Source organism: Pipra filicauda, unplaced genomic scaffold, assembly GCF_003945595.2.
Source record: "Pipra filicauda isolate LSUMZ 115617 unplaced genomic scaffold, ASM394559v2 scaffold57_size4234018_pilon, whole genome shotgun sequence".
Classification (NCBI taxonomy): domain Eukaryota; kingdom Metazoa; phylum Chordata; class Aves; order Passeriformes; family Pipridae; genus Pipra; species Pipra filicauda.
This window is the reverse complement of record NW_024104731.1, coordinates 3,691,953-3,711,573: the sequence shown is the minus strand read 5'-3', so window position 1 is coordinate 3,711,573 and position 19,621 is coordinate 3,691,953. Positions and strand designations below refer to the sequence as shown.

The 19,621-nt window shown below is 36.0% G+C and overlaps 1 protein-coding gene across 1 annotated transcript in view; it reads left to right on the top strand.

Annotated features, from left to right (window-relative positions):
* ANGPT1 (angiopoietin 1) overlaps positions 1-19,621 on the top strand; it is a 160,445-nt gene that overhangs the window by 128,707 nt on the left and 12,117 nt on the right. The gene's annotated exons all lie outside the window — the stretch shown is intronic.

Below are 19,621 nucleotides of genomic sequence, written 5' to 3'. Positions count from 1 at the left end.
GGTGGAGTTCACAGTCCTGAGGGATATGGATCAGGCAAAGAGTAACGTTGGAACCCTGAATTTTAGGAAAGCAAAATTCCAGCTGGTCAACAAATTAGCCAATAGGATCCCCCTGGGAAACTCTCCTTAGGGACAAGGGAACAGAACAGAATTTGTATATCTTTAAGGACACTTTCCATAGAGGTCAAGAGTTAGCAATCCCCACGTGCAAGAAATCATGAAAGGAAGGCTAAAGAGCATCATAGCTGAGTCAAACCTGTTGATCAAATTAAAGGCTGAGAAGAAAATACACAGACAGAGGAAGCAGGGCCAGGTATCCTGGAAAAAGTGTAGGGACACTGCCTGGTTATGTAGGGATGAATTCAGGAAGGCCAAGGTGCAACTGGAGCTGAACTTGGCAAATGCAAATAATAATAAGGACTTCTAAAGGTATGTCAGCCAGAAAGAGAAGGTCAAAGAAAGTGTACCCTCCTTGATGAGCAAGACTGACAAAGAGCTAACAACTGACAAGGAGAACACTGAGATACTCGGCAAATTTTTTTCCTCAGTCTTCACTGACAATGTCTGTTCCCACAACTTTCCAGTGAATGGCCCACAAGATGGAGAGTGGAGAAGTAAAGTCCTTCCCACTGTAAGAGAAGATCAGGTTTGTGACCATCTGAAGAGCCTGAACATACATAAGTCTATGAGATCTGATGAGATGAGGGTCATGAGGGAATTGGATGAAGTAGTTGCCAAGCCACTCTGTGGTATTGAAAAGTCATGGCAGTCAGGTGAAGTTCTTGGTCAAAGAACTTTCCCTTGGACAAAGGGAAATATTTTATCCTTTTTTAAAAAGGGTAGAAAGAAGAACTCTGGGAACTACTGGCCTGCCAGCCTCACCTCTGTTCCTGGGAAGATCATGGAACAGATCCTTGTAGAAGCTATGCTAAGGAACATGGAAAACAAGAATTTGAATCAAGACAGCCAGCACGGCACCAAAGGCAAATCTTGCCTGACCAACCCAGTGGCCTTCCATGATGGAGTGACTCCATCAGTGGACAAGGGAAGGGCTACAGATGTCCCATTTAGATTTCTGTCAGGTCTTTGACATGGACCCCCCCAACACCGTTCTCTCTAAATTTGAGAGAGATGTATTCAATGGGTAGACTGTTCCATGGATGAGGAACTGATTGGATTGTCACATCCAATAGGAAATGGTCCCTTGAGGGTACACAATGGACCAGAACTGTTTAACATCTTGGCTAATTACACACACAGTGGGATAAAGTGTACCCTTAGCAAGTTTGCAGACAACAGCAAGTTGAGTGGCGAAAATGGCACACCTGAAGGATGGAATACCATCCAGAGGGACCTGAACAAGCTCGAGGAGTGGGTCCATGGGAATCGCATGACGTTCAATATGACCAAGTGAAAGGTGCTGCACCTGGGTTGGGACAACCCCTGGTATCTATACAGGTTGGAGGATGAACAGATCAAGAGCAACCCTGGTGAGAAGGACTTGGGGGTTCTGGTGGATGAGTGGCTGGACATGGCAATGTGAGCTTGCAGCCCAGAAAGTCAACTGTGTTCTAGGCTTCATCAAAAACAGTGTGGGCAGCCAATTGAGGAAGGTAATTCTGCCCCTCTACTCTGTTTTTGTGAGACCCCACCTGCAGTAGTGCATCCAGCTAGTGGATCCTCAGCACAGGAAAGACATAGACCTGTTGGAGTAAGTCCAGAAGAAGGCCATCAAGAAGATCACAGGGCTGAAATCCCTCTCCTATGAAGGCAGACTGAAGGAGTTGGGATTGTTCAGCCTGGAGAAGAGAAGGCTCCAGAGACACCTTAGAAAAGCTTTTCAGTACTTAAGAAAAACAAGGACAGTTTTTAGTAGGCCATGTTGTCACAGGACAAGAGACATTGGTTTTAAACTAAAAGAGAGTAGATTTAGGCTAGATATAAGGACAAATTTTTTTACTATGAGGGTGGTGAAATACCAGAGGAAAATGGTGGTAGATGCCACATCCCTGGAAACATTTGAGATCAGGTGGAACAGGGCTCTGAGCAACCTTATCTAGTTGATGATGTCCCTATTCACTATGAGGGGCTTGGACTAGATGACCTTTAAAGATCCCTTCTAATACAAACTTCTATGGTGCTATGATTCTATGATTTTATTATATTATGATACTGAATATTGTAAAGGATTCATATATGCAAGGTCAGACCAGAAAAAACTGCAATTTATCAGAAAATATCTGTTTAAAAATGTTTTATTTTAGTCACAAATAATGCTGAACTCCTTAACTTATCAGTATCTAAGGTATGGAGGGAAATTAACAGAGGTGTTCCATAAACACTGGGAAATTCTTTACTTCAGATTTCAGGAAAGTACTCATATACAAGCTTTACAAGATGTATACTGTTGTTCGTATAGCAACCTTGTTTTCAAAGAGGAAAGTAAAGCCTCTAGTGTAGGTCATACTCAAGATTTATCTGATGTAATAATGGCCTAACCATTTTTGTGTATCTACTTATTCATCAATATTATCTATTTTCATTATCAGATCTTTCAAGCTATCTCCAAATTGGTGATGTCTTCAGTCTTGGTTTTCTTTATCCTTTTCCCTCAACTGGTTAATTTTCAATTATCTTCTCCAAATTGATATATTTCCTTCATCAAAACTGGATAATTCTTCTCCATATATTCAGTTTCATGTGCTGGCAAAAACCACCCTGCAGCAGTTTTTTTAGGCTATTGCTAATAAATTTTCAATAGTTAAATTTGATCGTGCTTTTATGTTTCTAGAAAATTTTCTTTCCTTTGGCATTTTAGGGCTTTTCAACCACATATCTGGAGAGAAGCTTGTTTTCCAATGTTTTCCACTAGAGTTATCACTACGGAACATAGTGGGCATGTCATTATCTCCTCCTCCAGACTCCTAGATTCATTTTTTAAGAAAAGCAAAATATATGAGCAAGAACAAAAGTATCTTAATTTCCCATAAAACTTATCTACAATAAAATAAACATCAACTCAAACTACTGATTACTTGAGGCAACGAAAAAGATATTTTGTAATAATTTTCTAGTCTTAAGCATCAACCTGGATTTAATGAATTGAAGTGATTAATCACAAGGCAGACTTGTTTTCCTACAGGTAGGTAAGATAAAGATTTTCACTGCTAACATTAAAGCTGTTGAACCCTAGGAACAGACTGCAGGACCCTATCTGAGACACTCGATTCTCTGTGCATGCCTGGAGAGATAAGTGCCTTAGACAGAAGCCAAATCAGGCAACACGCAAAACAGAGAGCTGCCCAGAGTTAACCATTAGGAAATTCTGAAAATAGCAAGGCATCCATTTATATCCACTGACAATTCACAGCTCACAGCCTGGAGGTAGGAGACAATGTCTTGTCTTGGAAAAGAAATGAAAGGCCCTGGGTTAATGCATTCATTTGCCAGAGGGTATCCAGACCACAGTTGTTACTTCCCAGGAGAAAGCAGCAGTCCATGCTGCAGAGAAACAGTCTGGTCATGAAACTCTGACAGTTACTGTGACAGGAAGAATTCACTGTTCAGTGAATGAGTAGGTACCAGGTCACTTGTCAATGAGGTGGGAGAGTGATTTCTCCATGTCTCATTTTGAATTAAATAGGTTTTTATTAAATTATATGTTATGAACCCGTGAGTTCTTTTCTGCTACAGGCTTACGTTTGTTGCAGCAGGACACATATTGCTGATTATGGCATTGTTGTGAAGGAAGTTTTGTGGTTTTAAACCTTTCTGTTGCTGAGTCAGTAAAACCCACAGCTCCTGCATGGTAGGTAGTCACTCAGATTGATAAATTGTTACATGAAAAGTGAAGAGTATCAGCTGCTAGTAGCTCACTCATTTACTACCTAGTGAGGATTTCTACAGAAAAAAAAATTAGTAGATTTATGTGGGAATAATATAATGCCAAACAAGAACAAGGTAGTGAAATCCTTTGCGGAGGGCTACTGCGCAGGCACATAAGTCTGAGAGAACTCTTTAATGTATGTAAGTATTGGCAGAAAAGTTGTCAATAGAAACGTGGTAGTGATCTTACTTTTTACATATTATAGCTCAGTGGAAATTTCACCAGCTGTGCCCCAGCTAACAGGGGGAGACAGAGCTTGATGTGGTGCCTAAGAGAAAGCTGCACAGACTTTAATAAGGTGTTGGCCAATTTTGCATTCTCCAATTTAAAATGACTACTCTCATCTTGTTTTTATTATCTTTAATCTATATTATTGGTCTTCCTGCACAGTGTTGCTCTCTTTTCAACCTCTGTTGCTTTATGCTACCTCTATATTTGCATTAAGAATGCCAAAGAAGTATTTTTAAGAAATTTATATGATCCTGTTGTGAAGGAACTTCACTGTCCCAAGGTAAGAGCTCCCACTTTTACCGGCTCTCCTTACCCAGAAGAGCTATGTTTCTTTAAATTCTGTCAAAGCATTTACAAAGAGCTTAAACCTACTGATGTTTGTATTAGTGTAGAATTTAGCATAGAATCCAGTAATATTGTTTCTTCCTCTCCACTGGGCTTTGACATGAAAGAGTTCCTGAATAAAAAGATCTTATGAAGCTAAGACACTTCTGGATATTTTCCATGTACGAGGAATTTTTTTTTTGTCAAAACTATTATGTGTAGAATATTCAGACATATCCAAGAACTTATGGCATTAAATTCAGACTATTTATCACAGGGACATAAGTTATGTGATATTTACCTTAACTTCTAATAAAAAAATAACATAATAACTAAGTTTTAATGTTTAATGTTACAATAATTTTCTTGTAACTTTTTCACTCTTTAAATTCACTTAATTCTTGTATAACATAAGTGTTAAAACTCTGAAACTTGTAATAATTATCAGAATGTAGGTTAGCATAGTGAAAATCTGTGTACAAAGTGTAAGGCATATGTGTAAGGATATCAGATAGATACAGCATCACAGTGTGAACAATTAGAGTTTCATTAATGTTTGCTAATCAATGATATGCTTACAATTTAGGATTGCAGTATAATGCATCTGTAAGTTTAAGGATGCAAACTGAAATGTTAAGGCAAAAGTAAAATGCAGAACGAGATAAAAAAAGTCTCAGTAAAATTCTCGATTAGAAAATATTTCTGCATTGGAATAGTTTCTTTGATCAGATTCCCTGATTGCACCATTCCCCTTGCTATTATCTGTGAAACTTGGAAAGCAGAGTACATTTTCGGGATCCAAATTCAGGTCCAGCTCAAAATACTTCACTTGGACATTATTCTTGTCATAACCTTGATCAAACCCGAAGAAACTGACACTTTCAAATGTCAGTCCAGAAAAGGTTGAAATTTGGATACAAAGAATAAGATGTGTCTCTGATTTCACTCAGAAAAGTTATATTCTTCCTGTGAATGACCAAGAGCTTCATCAGAGTGAACTTGACCACTAAGTGTTTACAAGATTATGATGAATTTATTTAGCATTAGTGACAATATTTCCAGAATTAAAAAAAAAAAAATAAAAAATAATAATAATAATAAAAAAAAGTTCTGCTTGGAAAGTTTCCAGAAATGTCCACAATTTTCACCATTAGCCAAAAATCAAAACTTAAATACTCCACAATGCAGAAGTATGGGACTGGTAGGCTGCTTTTACAGTTTCTAACACAGAGATGTGTGCTGTCTGTGCCCCTTTAGCTATTGACTCTCTGCCCACCCTCTGAGCTAAACAGAAGCTGGGTAGACCTGTCAATGTGGCATCGAGCCCAAGCATCCTGTCCTTGAGTAGGTTCAGTGTCACACTTATTGCGACAGTACAGCTTCCAGCCAGGATGGAGTGTGGGCAGAATGAGCTCATGTCTGCTCAGAGAACTGACAGAGCAAGCTTTCATCTGCCTGAAAAACACATGCAGAAATTCTTAGAGTGACCCTTATTTAATCTAGTATGTACATGGTTAAAAGTCTCTGAAGTCTGTTACCAACATCCCCGACAACCAACCCCAAGGCTTTTTTCACCTCCTTTTATCATTAACAACTCTCTTGGCAGGGTTTCTAGAGCCTGATCCTGAGAATACTTTTTGCACTGATTCACTATATTTTCAGGATAATACCAGCAAAGTGGTGTGGTATTTTCTGTAAGTTTACTTCTTTCATGAGTCAAAAAGTAAAGCGTACCTGTGGGGTAGAGAATTTGGCAAAGGGATCATCCCAGATGTTTCCATAGTCATTCATTGCATCAATCTTTAAGAATTTCTTGTTGTTTTGGTTTTGTGTTTTGTTTTTATTTGGTTTTTTCCCTATTAAATGGAAACATACTTGATTTTGCTCTGTCTCTCTTTAATCTCAATGAAGAGTGATATTATTCATTATTTGGTTCACAGCAGCAACGCATTAGATGAGTTAGACCGTAAAGTAGAAATATACACCATGTCTAAGAAGCTACTAATTTACATAGACCTACAAACACTTAACAACTTTGAACATGAGAGCACAGAATTGTTGCAATATCCACTGCAGTGTAGTATTTATTGTTTGGTTGGTCTGCAAGTTCTGCAAGAAGGAGGTACTCAAGAACAATGGAAGCCTAATTAGAAAAAAAAAAAACCACAAGTGCCTGGTACCATACAGAGTTTGATCTCCAGTTTTCTGTTCCATCAGATCTCAGAGGCTGAAGTGTTTTCAATTTTAAATCAGTACTGGAACTTCTCACCACACTTGACCTAAGTGCATGTGCACTGTTTGTGTTTTGTTTCCTTTTATTCAGTATTATTATTCAGTTGCACTGAAGTAAAACCTCTTTGCACCAATCTCAATGCCATTTGAACCAAAGAAGTCATTATTGTGAATCACAGGTCTTGTGAGGTCATGACCTGGGTTTTAGGGGGAAAAAAAGCATGTAAAACATGCTGATCCCTGTTAGCCTGGTCAGTGTGGCACCAGCAAAGAACTTGGATCATAAATGGGTGACAGTCAGTGAACCTTTCACTCATATATGACTGTTTATTGGCCACAAATGACGCCAAGGGAGTTGAAATATGTTTTAACAGTCTGTTTATATTTTTCTACCAAGGTCTTAGTGCCACATAACTCATTTTGGCATTTTTTAAACTTAATTTTGCATTAAGAAAACCAAGCAAACACTGAAGCCAATATTTATTTTTCAAATAGCTATAAACATTTCACAGAAACTCTCTGTGCATCAGTCACTTATAAAATTTGTTACCTTTTCCTAGATACTTGCCCTTATAATGAAAGCTTAACCTTTGTGTGATAATGGAGATAAAGGGCAGAGGATGAATGTAGCATGTTGTGCAATACAGCCACTAATGACTAAAGGGATCAAGCCAGACCTGTTGCATATTATTCAGGCTGAAGGTGGGACACGCTTGCATATATAAATACTTTTGTTCTACATCCTGTTTTCAATATCATAAACCTTTGATCAAAAAAACTAATATTGCTGGTGCAAATGATACTATATGAATAGGAGAAGCCTTGGCTTTTTCTTCCCCACCTATTTCTTCTCTTTCCCCTCCTCTATTTTTTTAATTTTTTTAAACATACTTAGGCCCTGGTTCAGCAATGTACTTAGGCAATTTTTTTAATTTAAGCACATAAGAAGTATTTTGTTGAGGCAGGGCCACCAGAGCTCTCACCGAAGGTCAAATCACTCTTGTTTCATTATGACTGCACACCCTCTAAGATGACATCAAACTGTAAAAATAAATTAAAAATATTAGGTTCAGAAAGAGGTCATAACAATTACATTGTCATTAATACTACCTTATATGGTTTCTAATTTGGAATTTATTGCATTTCCTGTCATCTCCACAAAGTGATTCATCAAGATCCCTTGCTGTTTACTGATGTCATGAGTGTGAGTACACAGCCACCAGAAAAAGCCCTTTAATCTAATTAGTAGAAATTCATAATGTGAATTGGCTTACTCATCAGGATTGAACAGATTCCAACATAGGTAAGTGAATGAAAATCCTGATTAATGTGTTGCTTTGAAAATAATATCCCCCAAAACATCCCTGTATTTTCCTCTGGGAGGAAGCACACATCTCTTGACATGAATCCCAACATAAATCTTGAAAATCTCATGCAGAACCCAAAATATTTATTTTAATGTGTTATTCATTAAGCTATTTCTTTAAATTGTAGTCTGTTGGCAGCTGCAAACTCATTCCATTCCATCCACATTATAGCAATGCTGTAGTATGATTTGATAGGGTCATTATGTCATTAACACTGGAAAAAATACAAAACCAGAATCTGCAAATGCCCAAAGGAGCACAATTGTAAAAGAAGATTACACTTCTAGCAAGGAATAAAGTATAAATAATCAAGTCAAATTGATGAAATATTAATTGCAAGCTATTTCCACTTTTATCAATAATGATTCATTTCCTTACGTTCAAACTCTTCGCAAGGAGAAAAAAAAAAAAACCAAACCAACAAAACCCCCATAGATTGTTACAGCATGTCCAATAAATGGCAATGAAGCTGCTGAAGGGTCTCGAGCACAGGTTTCATGGGGAGTGGCTGAGGCAGCTGAAGTTGTTTATCCTGCAGAAAAGGAGGCTCAAGGGAGACCTTGTCACTCTCTACAACTACTTGAAAGGAGGATGTAGCCAGGTGGGGATTGGTCTCTTCTCCCAGATAACAAGTGACAAGATGAAATGGCCACAAGCTGCAGGGAGTTTTAGATTGGATATTATGAATAATTTCTTCATGGAAAGGGTTGTCAAGCCTTGGAACTGGCTGCCCAGGGAACTGGTTGAGTCATCATCCCTGCAGGTATTTAAAAAATGTGTAGATGTGGTGCTTAGGAACATAGTTTAGTGGTAGACCTGGCAATGCTAGGTTAATTATTGAACTCAATGATCTTAAAAGTCTTTTCCAAGCTAAACTTTTCTATAATTCTATGATATTTGAAAGATATCTTACACAGTTTCAATTAACTATTGTGCCAGTGGAAACATGAGGAAAAATGTTATTCAATCTAGATATTCTGTTCAATTTAGTATTTAGATAATTCCTTAATGGTGATTACATGTTACACCACATTCAGCATTCAATTTGATAAAAACAAAGTTCAGTGCTGCTATTTCAAGCCAGGGATTCTTTCAGGCAGTGTGCCTCTCATTGCTGTTTTAGACAACAGCCTTAGATTCTACACACAACTTCAAGCAATACAAGCCTGTGTGAAGCAGTCATGATTCTTGTACAGAATGACAGCTTCTTACTTTCACTGTGTAGAAGTGTAAGTATTTCCATAAAGTGAATCACAAGAACTGACTCCTTATAGGAGATAATTCAATGTCAGTGACATTTTGGTTATTTTAAAGACATTGTCTCATTTTGGTTTACTCAAAATCTTTGAGATCTAAAGACATCATCTCAGTGCTGGTACCTATTTTTTCTCTTACTTTTCTGCTCCTCACTTATCTGATTCTTACCACTTGCTGTCATAGAAAATATTTTATGTCACTATATACAAGTCTTGATCTGTTTCTCCTGCCAGGCAGGAGTGCTTAAAGTTCAGTTATCTCACTGCCTGATCTGTGACCCGAGAGGTTATCATGACCATGGAACTTTAGGGAAATAGTCTAATATTAAGGAGGGGACAATATCAATTAAACTAGCACATCAGTTTCTTCTCTAAAATGTACTTTGAGTCCTTGGGATAGTGACTTGTTTCAGGTAGACTTCAGTTCTCTGCAGAGCTGTATAAACATTTGACTGAACCTCCACAATTAAGAAAACCTTGAGGGTCCAGTATCCAGATGAAATGAAAAACTATGTCAACTCTGAAAGTTATTTCTATTGATTATTTCTTAAAAAAATAAAATATGATAAAATAAGATAAACCTAAAACCTATGGAACCTCAAGAACTAGATACGTACATATACACATATTCTGTTGTATCTCTGTAAATGGAAAAGAAATAACACCTTTAAATATCATCACAGGTTTATTCTTCTAATTGAAAAGAGTAACATGAAACATATTGAAGTTTTAATTAATGTAATTCAACAATAAATATAGACTTGTGATACTTAACCTTCTTAGAGCACAACTATAAATAATTTCAGTCATAATTCCAGCATACTCTTTACAAAGAAATAAAAAAGCAACCAAACACTGCACAAGAAACCCAAATCAAACCCCTGACATTTCTCCCCCCAAAACACATTGACTATATACCCTTTAGACACAGTAATTTCCAAATACCAACTTATATCAGTAAGATTTATATAAAGTTTTAACTAAAGTCTGTCTATGATATTTCTAACTTTTACTTATGATTAATTACTTTAAATTAAGCAAACCATGTGATAAATATTTCACTGTGGCTTGTAAATGGTATTTTTCAATGACACTGCACGGTAACAAGAATCCAGTATCTCTACAGTAGCCATCAGGATAGAAGTCAGCACAAACAGCATGCTGATACATGAAGTTTTCCATTTCCATTTTATCTAAAACAGTTAATTAGGATAATGTATAACTTATGTGGATGACAGTGGGTAATTAATATCATCCTCAGTACAATTAAAGCATGGATTTATGAAATCCACTATTACAATACATCTGCATGGATTTCAGCAAACTATATTTATGAGATTTTTGGAGCTTCCAAGTATATTTTCAAGAAGTATTAAGTTAAATTTTACTGGAGTTGTGTGGGTCTCTTTTACTGGATTTTTGAAGAAGATTAATCAATTTAAAGATAAATCAAATTTCCAACCAGTGTTCACTGAACTTTTTCACTAGCTTCAATGTCTGTAAAACAGATCCTTAAATAAAGATATACAAGCATCACAAGATTCAGCAATTCCGTAAGATAAGCAACAGAAGGTCTGATTACTTGTATAAGTCTTAAAAACTTTTAAAGTATGAGTTTCTCTGGAGAGTCCTTGTAGTTCTGTGCTGAAAAATCCCTTAAGAATCAATTTTGGCATTTCTGCTGTTGGCTTCAGCCAAATCCAGGAAGTGTATTTGAGTAGAGAGAAAAATACTTTTTCATTTTAGGTTACATTTTAAGTTAACCAAATTTCTCTAACCTTGTCTTTGTCTGTGTGCTGGTAAAAGTTCAGATAAGTTCTAATTTTGTATTTTATTTTTTAAGAAGCTCATCCATCTTCAATGATATCAAAACAATTTGCATTATCACTTAGGATATGCTCAGTGTTTATATGTCTGTCTAAAACATTGATCATCTCTAGTTATTTCAAGTTTGAAATTAAGTCAGCCCCTATACTTTCTAAATTAACATATTATACTTTATAGAGCAATGAATTAGGACAAAAATAGTAGTTTCTGTAGCAACAGGAAATCTCAGCATTTCAGATTTCCATGACAAAAAACATTGGTGGGTAATTTTGTTTTAATAAGTATTGTGTTGAAAAATAGTTTAAACAGAAAATGGTAGTAGCAGATTAATGTATCTGTTCTGTGCTGTGTTTGGTGACAGATTAGAGTAGAGGGAATTATTTCTGTTCAACACATCATTGTGATAGTAGCCTTAAATATGTTTCTGTCCCTGTTAGCAGTAAAATCCAGTTTTACCGTATGTTTCCTCTCCATCACCACGATGTTACTGACATCAGCTGCAAACCTAGCAGCTCGCGCTGCCACAGTGACTGTTTCTGTGGCTTCTGTAGCATGTATTTCAAGTAGTAGAAGCATATGTTTGCTTGTGCACTGTCCAGAATAAACATATTTTTAAATATTTTTTGTAAACTGTGACAAAGAACCATTTGTCTGCATACAGCACGATGACAGGCCGTTTGCCTTATGGCAGGAAAAATTCCTCTGATAGTAAATTCTGATGTCTTTTAATTATCCTTACTCAGTATTTACCTCTTCCCAATGAGTACAGTGCCTTAGTCAATTATTAATCTAATTTAACATAGAAAAAGCAAATTTGTTGTTCTCTTTATATAAACACATTCAGTACAACATCGAGGTTCACTAGACTATTGTATAGCTTGCTGTAATGTGTAGATATGTTTTTTATTCATGGCTTGTTTTTTGCTTGTTTCCTGTCCAAAAATAAACATATTTTTCTCCTTTGACCTGTCAGGTGTACAGTTCAAATGCGAGCTAAAATTAACATGAGCTCTTAGAGAAAAAACATGTTTTTCTGTTAACAATGTGCAATCCCAGGGAAAGATCTCTCTACTATATAGCATTTGTTGTCCCATAGACAGGCTGCACTGAAACCATTCTAAAGGAAAACTGATCATATCAATTTATTGCTGTATTTTATATTAACATTTTATCTTTAGAATTGGAAGATATGTGTTCTTACTCTGGATATATTGAATTAATGTTTTCTTGGCTGGCATGTTTCACTTGTCTCAACGGGAGAATGGGCAAGGAGGTGCAGTAATGTCAGACAATAATTACAGCAGTGAGTCATTGCTACAGAGCAGCAGAGGAGAAATACAGAGGTCATTTTGTCTTACATTTTTGTAAAGGAAATGTGGGAGGATATTATTTTCATGTGCGGGCAGCAAAAATATTAAGAACCAAATTAAAAATCTGTTCAAGTTGTCAGAGCTACTTACTGAATTATTCAGGTTTTCAACAGTTTGCAGAACTACTGTTTGCAGTTAAAAGTCTATTAGGAATACAATAAAGTTAAATAAAGAGCCCATGAATGTACCATGTACACAGTTTCTCAAGTCTAGGCTAAAGACAGGAGTGGGAAAAGTTTTATATGGTTATGGTTTTATGGTGGATATTGATGGTTTTCTCCGGTCAGAAAAGAATTGTAACATTCTTTTTCTTCTTCTCTTTGGTACTGTTACATCACTCATTCATTCAAAGACAGGCAGTGATAAAGGTGGAAACTGTTTCTTGCAACTCAGTTAAATAAGTTAGAAACTGTTCAAAATTTTGTGAGTAGTGGTGACTAAGTTTTTGTCATCTTCCACCATATCTAGTTTCTTCAATTTCTCCAAAGTATTTTCCTTTCTTTTAGAGTTGCTTTTAATTTGCCTCCAAGGATTATTTACCTTATCTGGTGTTACATTCTTGTTTGTTGGTTAATCTTGATTTATGATAAAAAAATTGGGGCTTGATTCAATTTTGTTTGTTTTCATAAGGAGAGTATGCACTGCCCTAATGAAATCTAAATATTTCACCCTCCTATCTCAAAAAAAAAAAAAAAAAAAAAAGGAAACTGTTTCTTGCAACTCAGTTAAATAAGTTAGAAACTGTTCAAAATTTTGTGAGTAGTGGTGACTAAGTTTTTGTCATCTTCCACCATATCTAGTTTCTTCAATTTCTCCAAAGTATTTTCCTTTCTTTTAGAGTTGCTTTTAATTTGCCTCCAAGGATTATTTACCTTATCTGGTGTTACATTCTTGTTTGTTGGTTAATCTTGATTTATGATAAAAAAATTGGGGCTTGATTCAATTTTGTTTGTTTTCATAAGGAGAGTATGCACTGCCCTAATGAAATCTAAATATTTCACCCTCCTATCTCAAAAAAAAAAAAAAAAAAAAAGTTATGTTTAAGAAGAAGTTTTATTTCCTAACAAAGAAAAAAAAGATCCAAATGGGTGCCCAGGCAATCTAGCTGTAATCTGGATGAAAGCAACAACTATGATGCCTTCTACTCTACAATTGAGCGCAGTTCAAACTCACAGGAATCTCCCAGTTCACCACAGATGGCTCATGCTCTATCTCCCACAAGAAGATGGTCTTTCCACTGGTTTTAAAAATTAGCAAGCACAAGGGATGTTTTCCTTTGTCCTTTAGTGGGAGTATTAAATGATGAAAAAGTTGAATACCAGGGTTAGGATTCCCAGTGAGTTATCGCAATATATTTAGTTCCATGTTTAACAGGATTTTGGCATACATTTTAGTTTCAACCTCAGCAACAGCAGTATTTCTCTCGAGTGATTATTTAGATATTTTTCTCCTGTTCACAACACATTATCTATCATGAAGTATTTGGAAGATATCTTTGTTACAGCAGTGCTTTTGTTATTCATGGACAACTGTTACTATTGGGAGACTTCATGTGATTTTGCAATATGTTCAGGAAAAGGCTAATTGGGAAACTTTATAAGGAGTTAATGATATTTAATGCAGACATTATGTTTTATTAATTGATAAAAAAGGTTTTTTAATTCCTAAATAATTAATCAAAGCCTTTTTGAGAAAAAAAAACTTAAAATGAAGCTGCTATCTGTTTTTGAGGGTGTTTTAGGTTCTTTTGTTTTCTTTTGTTTCTTACTTAGTATTATTACAATTAGTGTCTAGAATTAAGAGTATCCTGATGATAATCTCATATTGGGTCCTCCTAAATGGTTGCAGTCCAGTGGGCTTTAGTTACAGAGGGACTTAATCTCCTAAATTTAAATTTCATTATAAATAGAATTATTTGACTAACCCAATAATTCATAAAACTCTCCCAAATTCAGCATCTTTAGGAGTGGGTTTCATTTCAGAAATTGAAATTATCTAAAATTTAGATGTAAGTGTGAACCAGATAGAAGATACAAGTTAAATCCTTCCTCAACCTCAAAATTTTCCAAATTAGAGGACAAAACAGTGGCAGTCACATGAGTTTTAAAAACAAAGATGCCTTTCACAGTCCTAACATGAAGGACAGTCAGTGTGAGTTTATATTTGTCCACACTTATCTGTGTACGTGTATTCCCACACACCAGGTGTAAGTGCTGAACAGTAGTTTAGAAGAAGGGTTAAGATGTAGGTGCCCTCCATTCCTACTGAAGGTAGGAAAATATGGAAACTCAGTGAGGAGAAGATTCAGAAAAGGAAATTCTGGGCATAAGATTCTGATCTGCATGTATCCATTTTATTCCATGACCCTTTCCGTCAAAATTAATAAGCCCTCCTTTGAGAAGGAATCAGAATTTGGGGTTCCATCCTGCCATATGGAATGAGAAGGCAGGAGAGAGGATATTTTAGCCTGCAGAGACAGACAAGAGGGAGGTGGGAATTTGGAGAGATCCTTCTACAGTATTTCCCAAACGCAAGCTTTGGTGTGTCCCTCTCCATTCATCAAGCCGAATCTTTCAAAGCCTACTTCAATATTTCTGTTTCTCTCTATTTAATGCTTAAGAACATTAGGTCATTACTCATGTTTATGAATTCCAGTCATGAAGATCTGTGCTCAGGTTTTTAGTACTATGGCAATGGTGAAATTGGATCTTAACTCATAAGATATTAAAGACTGTGCACACTGGGAGAATTGAGGTGGTTCTCTACATCCCTTAATGATAGTTGTTAATATTTGCAGTAAGCTAGTGTATTTTTTGTTTGTTTACAGACAAAATAAGTAATAGTCACCAACAAAGCTGCATAGGACTTCTTAGCTGTTTCATTAAGGGTCTACTTTAAATAAAGGACTGAGTGATCTCTTCTGACTAACAGAAAAAAAATAGAGAAAAAATAGTTAATATTAAATTGTGTAAGTCTTACAAACATTTCACTAGTTCTAGTAAATAAATAAATAGAAATTCTAAGGAGAGATGTTCTAATTGTAAACATTGCATCAGAAACTATCTCCTACACTTTAATGAGATTTAGCACACAATTTTTTTCACATGGATTTATGATTGCATTTACTTCTTATTCTGTATGTTGCACATTTCATAGCTGCATGTTGCAGAACTATACTTTTTTTTGGTACTTTATTTAGAATTATCCCAGGTTTATCTGTTAAACTCTTTAAACATGGTGTGAAAGCAGTTAAGCTGTACATATTTGAAAGAATTCCGGGTCATCTAATCACTTCAACAGGAAAAATTTCTGCTTTAAGTTTGAAATGGCTTTTCAGGATACCTTGCAGTTATTTATGTGATATTTTTAGATCTATTATTTCCACACACTATACCTTACTTTTATTTCAAGGAACTGCAGATAGTCAAGTTGTGTCATGGAGAAGGAATGGTGAAAAGTAAAACATTCTTAAGAGAGTTTTTCCTCACCATTTGTGAAATCCCAAGCTGCCATTGCTATAATATCACAAGAATAAAATGCAGAGGGTATTTCTAACACCCATACTAGATAAGAGGTAACAGTTAAAATATTTTTTAAAATGTACTGTTTCCTCTTAAGTACATCAACTAAGAAATTTTCTAGTTTCCAAATGAATGCTGTCAGCTGCTCTGTTCCTCATAGTGATTTTAGAATTTCATATAGATGTCATCGGAAGTCCTCAAAACTTAATATACAAATGAGCTATTTCTCTTACTCCTATTTACTCATAATTTACTTGCTATTCTTTATTTGTTGCTTTTTTAATTCCACTGTATAAAGATAAAGTAGACTTGATCTTTTTTATATGAGCATGAATTTACTTTTCCTGCCTATTGTGTAAATCCGAGCAGCCTTTTCCCTTCTTTCTTTGATCTTTAGAATTTCTTGGCTGTGAGCAAGTGGAAAGGCTGGAGATGTAGTCCTGAAAATGGTTTATAAATTTTAATTGGAATAAATCCCTTTTTATTCTAAATTTCCTTTCCTTTATCTCCTTCAAGAAAAATCAAGATGAACTCAACCCCGAATTGCTATCTTTTCTAAGGGAGGAAATTTTGTCCTGGTAGTTATTCACAGTTTCTTTTAAAGGTTCAATTTTATCAATCTGAATCTGAGAATACTAAAAAATTATCTGAGTCCAAGTGATAAGATATCTACTGCTCCTGGGAACTAACAGGCTCATCAATTACTCTAGTGTTATGCAGAACTGCTATCTCAAGCCAGGCTAGTTTGGACCCATATGGCTTGAACTGAAACTCAGAACAAGAAGAACTGATTGCTTCAGGACCAGTTTTGGGGTTTGATTGAGATCTGATTTTGGTGTAAAGTAGTGCCAACTTAGCACTGTCATTTTTTCCTAACTGTTGGCAATGCCAATTTGGGGAGAAAAGCCCAAAGAAATAGAATTACTGTTTCACCCTGTGGTTCATCTGCATGCTGTTCAGTACAATAAGCCTACTAGAGTTCACAGCTGAGCTAAGATAAGCTTTATCCATTTAAGGTCACTGGAGACATACTAGACAAATGGTGTTGAGGGAAAGTCAAAGGTAACTGGCAAGACCTAAATCTGTGATGAGTGGAATGTTTGTAAAATATCAGGGCAAGTAAAGAGCTTGTAAGTAATCCTAATGCCCTACCCCTTTGGGGAAAACATTGAATACCGAATATTGTGTATTTCTTTATTTTTTATGTTTTCTTAGATTGTACAATTTATTTTTTTTAACCGGACTAAGTGGGTTTTATAGTATTCTTGCTAATAAAAAGGTCTGGCTATCCTTGTCTTTCTTATTTAAGTAAACAACATTTGCTTTTTATATGGACTTTATGAGACTTCTGTGAGTGTCAGTGTTGCAGACATAATGAGCTTGTATGACCATTTCAAATCAGATCATAGATATCAAGTAATTTTTCTATCAACACAACCTCAAGGAAGTTTATTTTGTTGTGCAAAAAAATAGGCACAGCTTGCAAAACAAGGCCAAAGTCCAATGGATGAAGATGGGACCAATTCCAGCCTTTCACTTGTATAAAACAAAGAAATTAACATGAGCAAAGAAGGATCTCCGATTAATTTTGTCTAAAACAAGCATCCTTTGATAGAGTAACATGGTCATTACAGGTTAATTTCCACTATGATCGGGTAATGATCTTCCTGGATTCCTGTTCCTAGGTTGCTCCTTGTTAAAATACTAAGAACTTTCACAGTCTTTTATTGAGGCTCACACTTTGCCTTGTCTTTTTTGTGCTATCCAATAGTATTTGACTATGCATGGTATTTGTATTTAATCCAAAAAGTTTTATATGTTTATGTGTGTGTAGTTATCTATATACAAAATTTTCTTTAAGGATTAAGTTCAAAGGTATGTAATCATCAGTCTCAGTCACGTAACATTCAAAATTAAAATCAAATTAAGGTAGGCAGTGCTTTAGAAGGATAGCCCTGACAGTTCTTTCTTCTTAATATATTTTTTTTTTTTTTTTTACTTTAAAATGTTCATGCTTCACATCTACTGTCTTCATTTTTAAAGATGGAGAAAGGACACACAGGAAGAAATTTGTAAAAAATTAAGTGAAGTTTAAGTCAGTCTTCCAAATCTTTGTTTGCGCAGCCTAGCCATGAAAGTCAGCCTGCAAGTGTGAACTCTCTAAGGTGCCAAGTGCTGGTTCTGTGCCTTCATGTTTTGAGAGGACTCAATAACCTCACTGGATATACAGAAAAGGCTTTTCTGTAATGAGTTTCCACAACAAGTTTAATCCAATTGGCTCTGTTTGGATCTTATATCCACCCACAGATGTATACAAGTCAAAAAACCCCCTCAAAACTAAACCAACAAAAAACAGTAGCCATGAACTTGACTAAGGAAAACCATCATATGGTGCCTTTGCCCTCATAAGCAGAATTCCAGTCTCAAAGTTCTGTGAGAAAAATGGGTTTTATTTAAATCTCAGTCTGGGGGAGAGACTCTCCTTCTCATCTCAGAAAAATGTCAATGACTTAACTACAACTGCAGGCTAAAATGGGTTAGGGATATTCTCTACTCCTGCTGTTAATATTCTGACCACTTTGCAATAAAGTATCTGTCTTCCATCTAAACAAATGGATGAACGAAACTTTGGTAAAGGCATTTACGTTTTTATTCATAAAAAGTATTTGGATAAAAATACAACAACAAAGAGGTAGCAACACTCAGTGACTCATAACTGCTCTCCTTGTTCACTGTGTCTGTGGGAGAAGTTGGGAAAGCATTTTCTAGGATAACACTCCAGCTGTAAATCACAGACAGAAGCAGATGTCTCTCCTGCTTTACACATTTAAGTTCTGTTTCTGCTCTCATTACTCCTTATACATTTTGCATGTGATATTTAAAAAATATATTTGCCCCTTTTCAATAACCCTAGAAGAAGCAGAACTGATGCTTCTCAGCTTCTCTTCAGAGAAGTCTATCCCACTGTATACAAAATCTTGGTTACCTCTGGGGCTCATTCATTCCTACCTGTAGGGATTCAGTGAGACAGGTGAGGGGTGTGTCTTCCCCTCTTGTTGCTCCAATGGCTATGGTTTGCTCCTGGGATGTAAGGATTATGGCTTCATATTTCTCCATTGAGATCCTGTCTCTCCCTTCCTCTGTATGAAGCTATTATGGCAGAGGATATCTTCCTCCTCCAGTAATGTTTTATGAAAAAAATCCAAGAACATACTGATCATATATCTGATGTTGGTAGCTATTTACTGGAAATAGGTTTTTTCTGTGAGCATCCATCTCCCAGTGATGTCTGTTTCATGGAGCTGCTTAAGTAGAGGCAAGGGAAACCATAGTTTTTAACCTCCTGTCCCCTTCCCTTCCCTTCCTCTCTCTCTCCTCTCCCTTTCCTCTCACGTTTGGCTGCTGGCATCTGAGCTTGAGCTTCTAGCTCATGGTTGTGGTTTCAACTAGTTGACAAACCTCCTTAAGAAACGGGAAATTTAACATTGCAAATTATGAAGACTTTTGTGGCTTGAACTCTAAGTTATTCTCCATTCATCACTCCGAGACAGCTTTGGCAGAACTGGATTGCTGGTTTGTGCTGTAAATGGTGGAATTAAAAATTCTG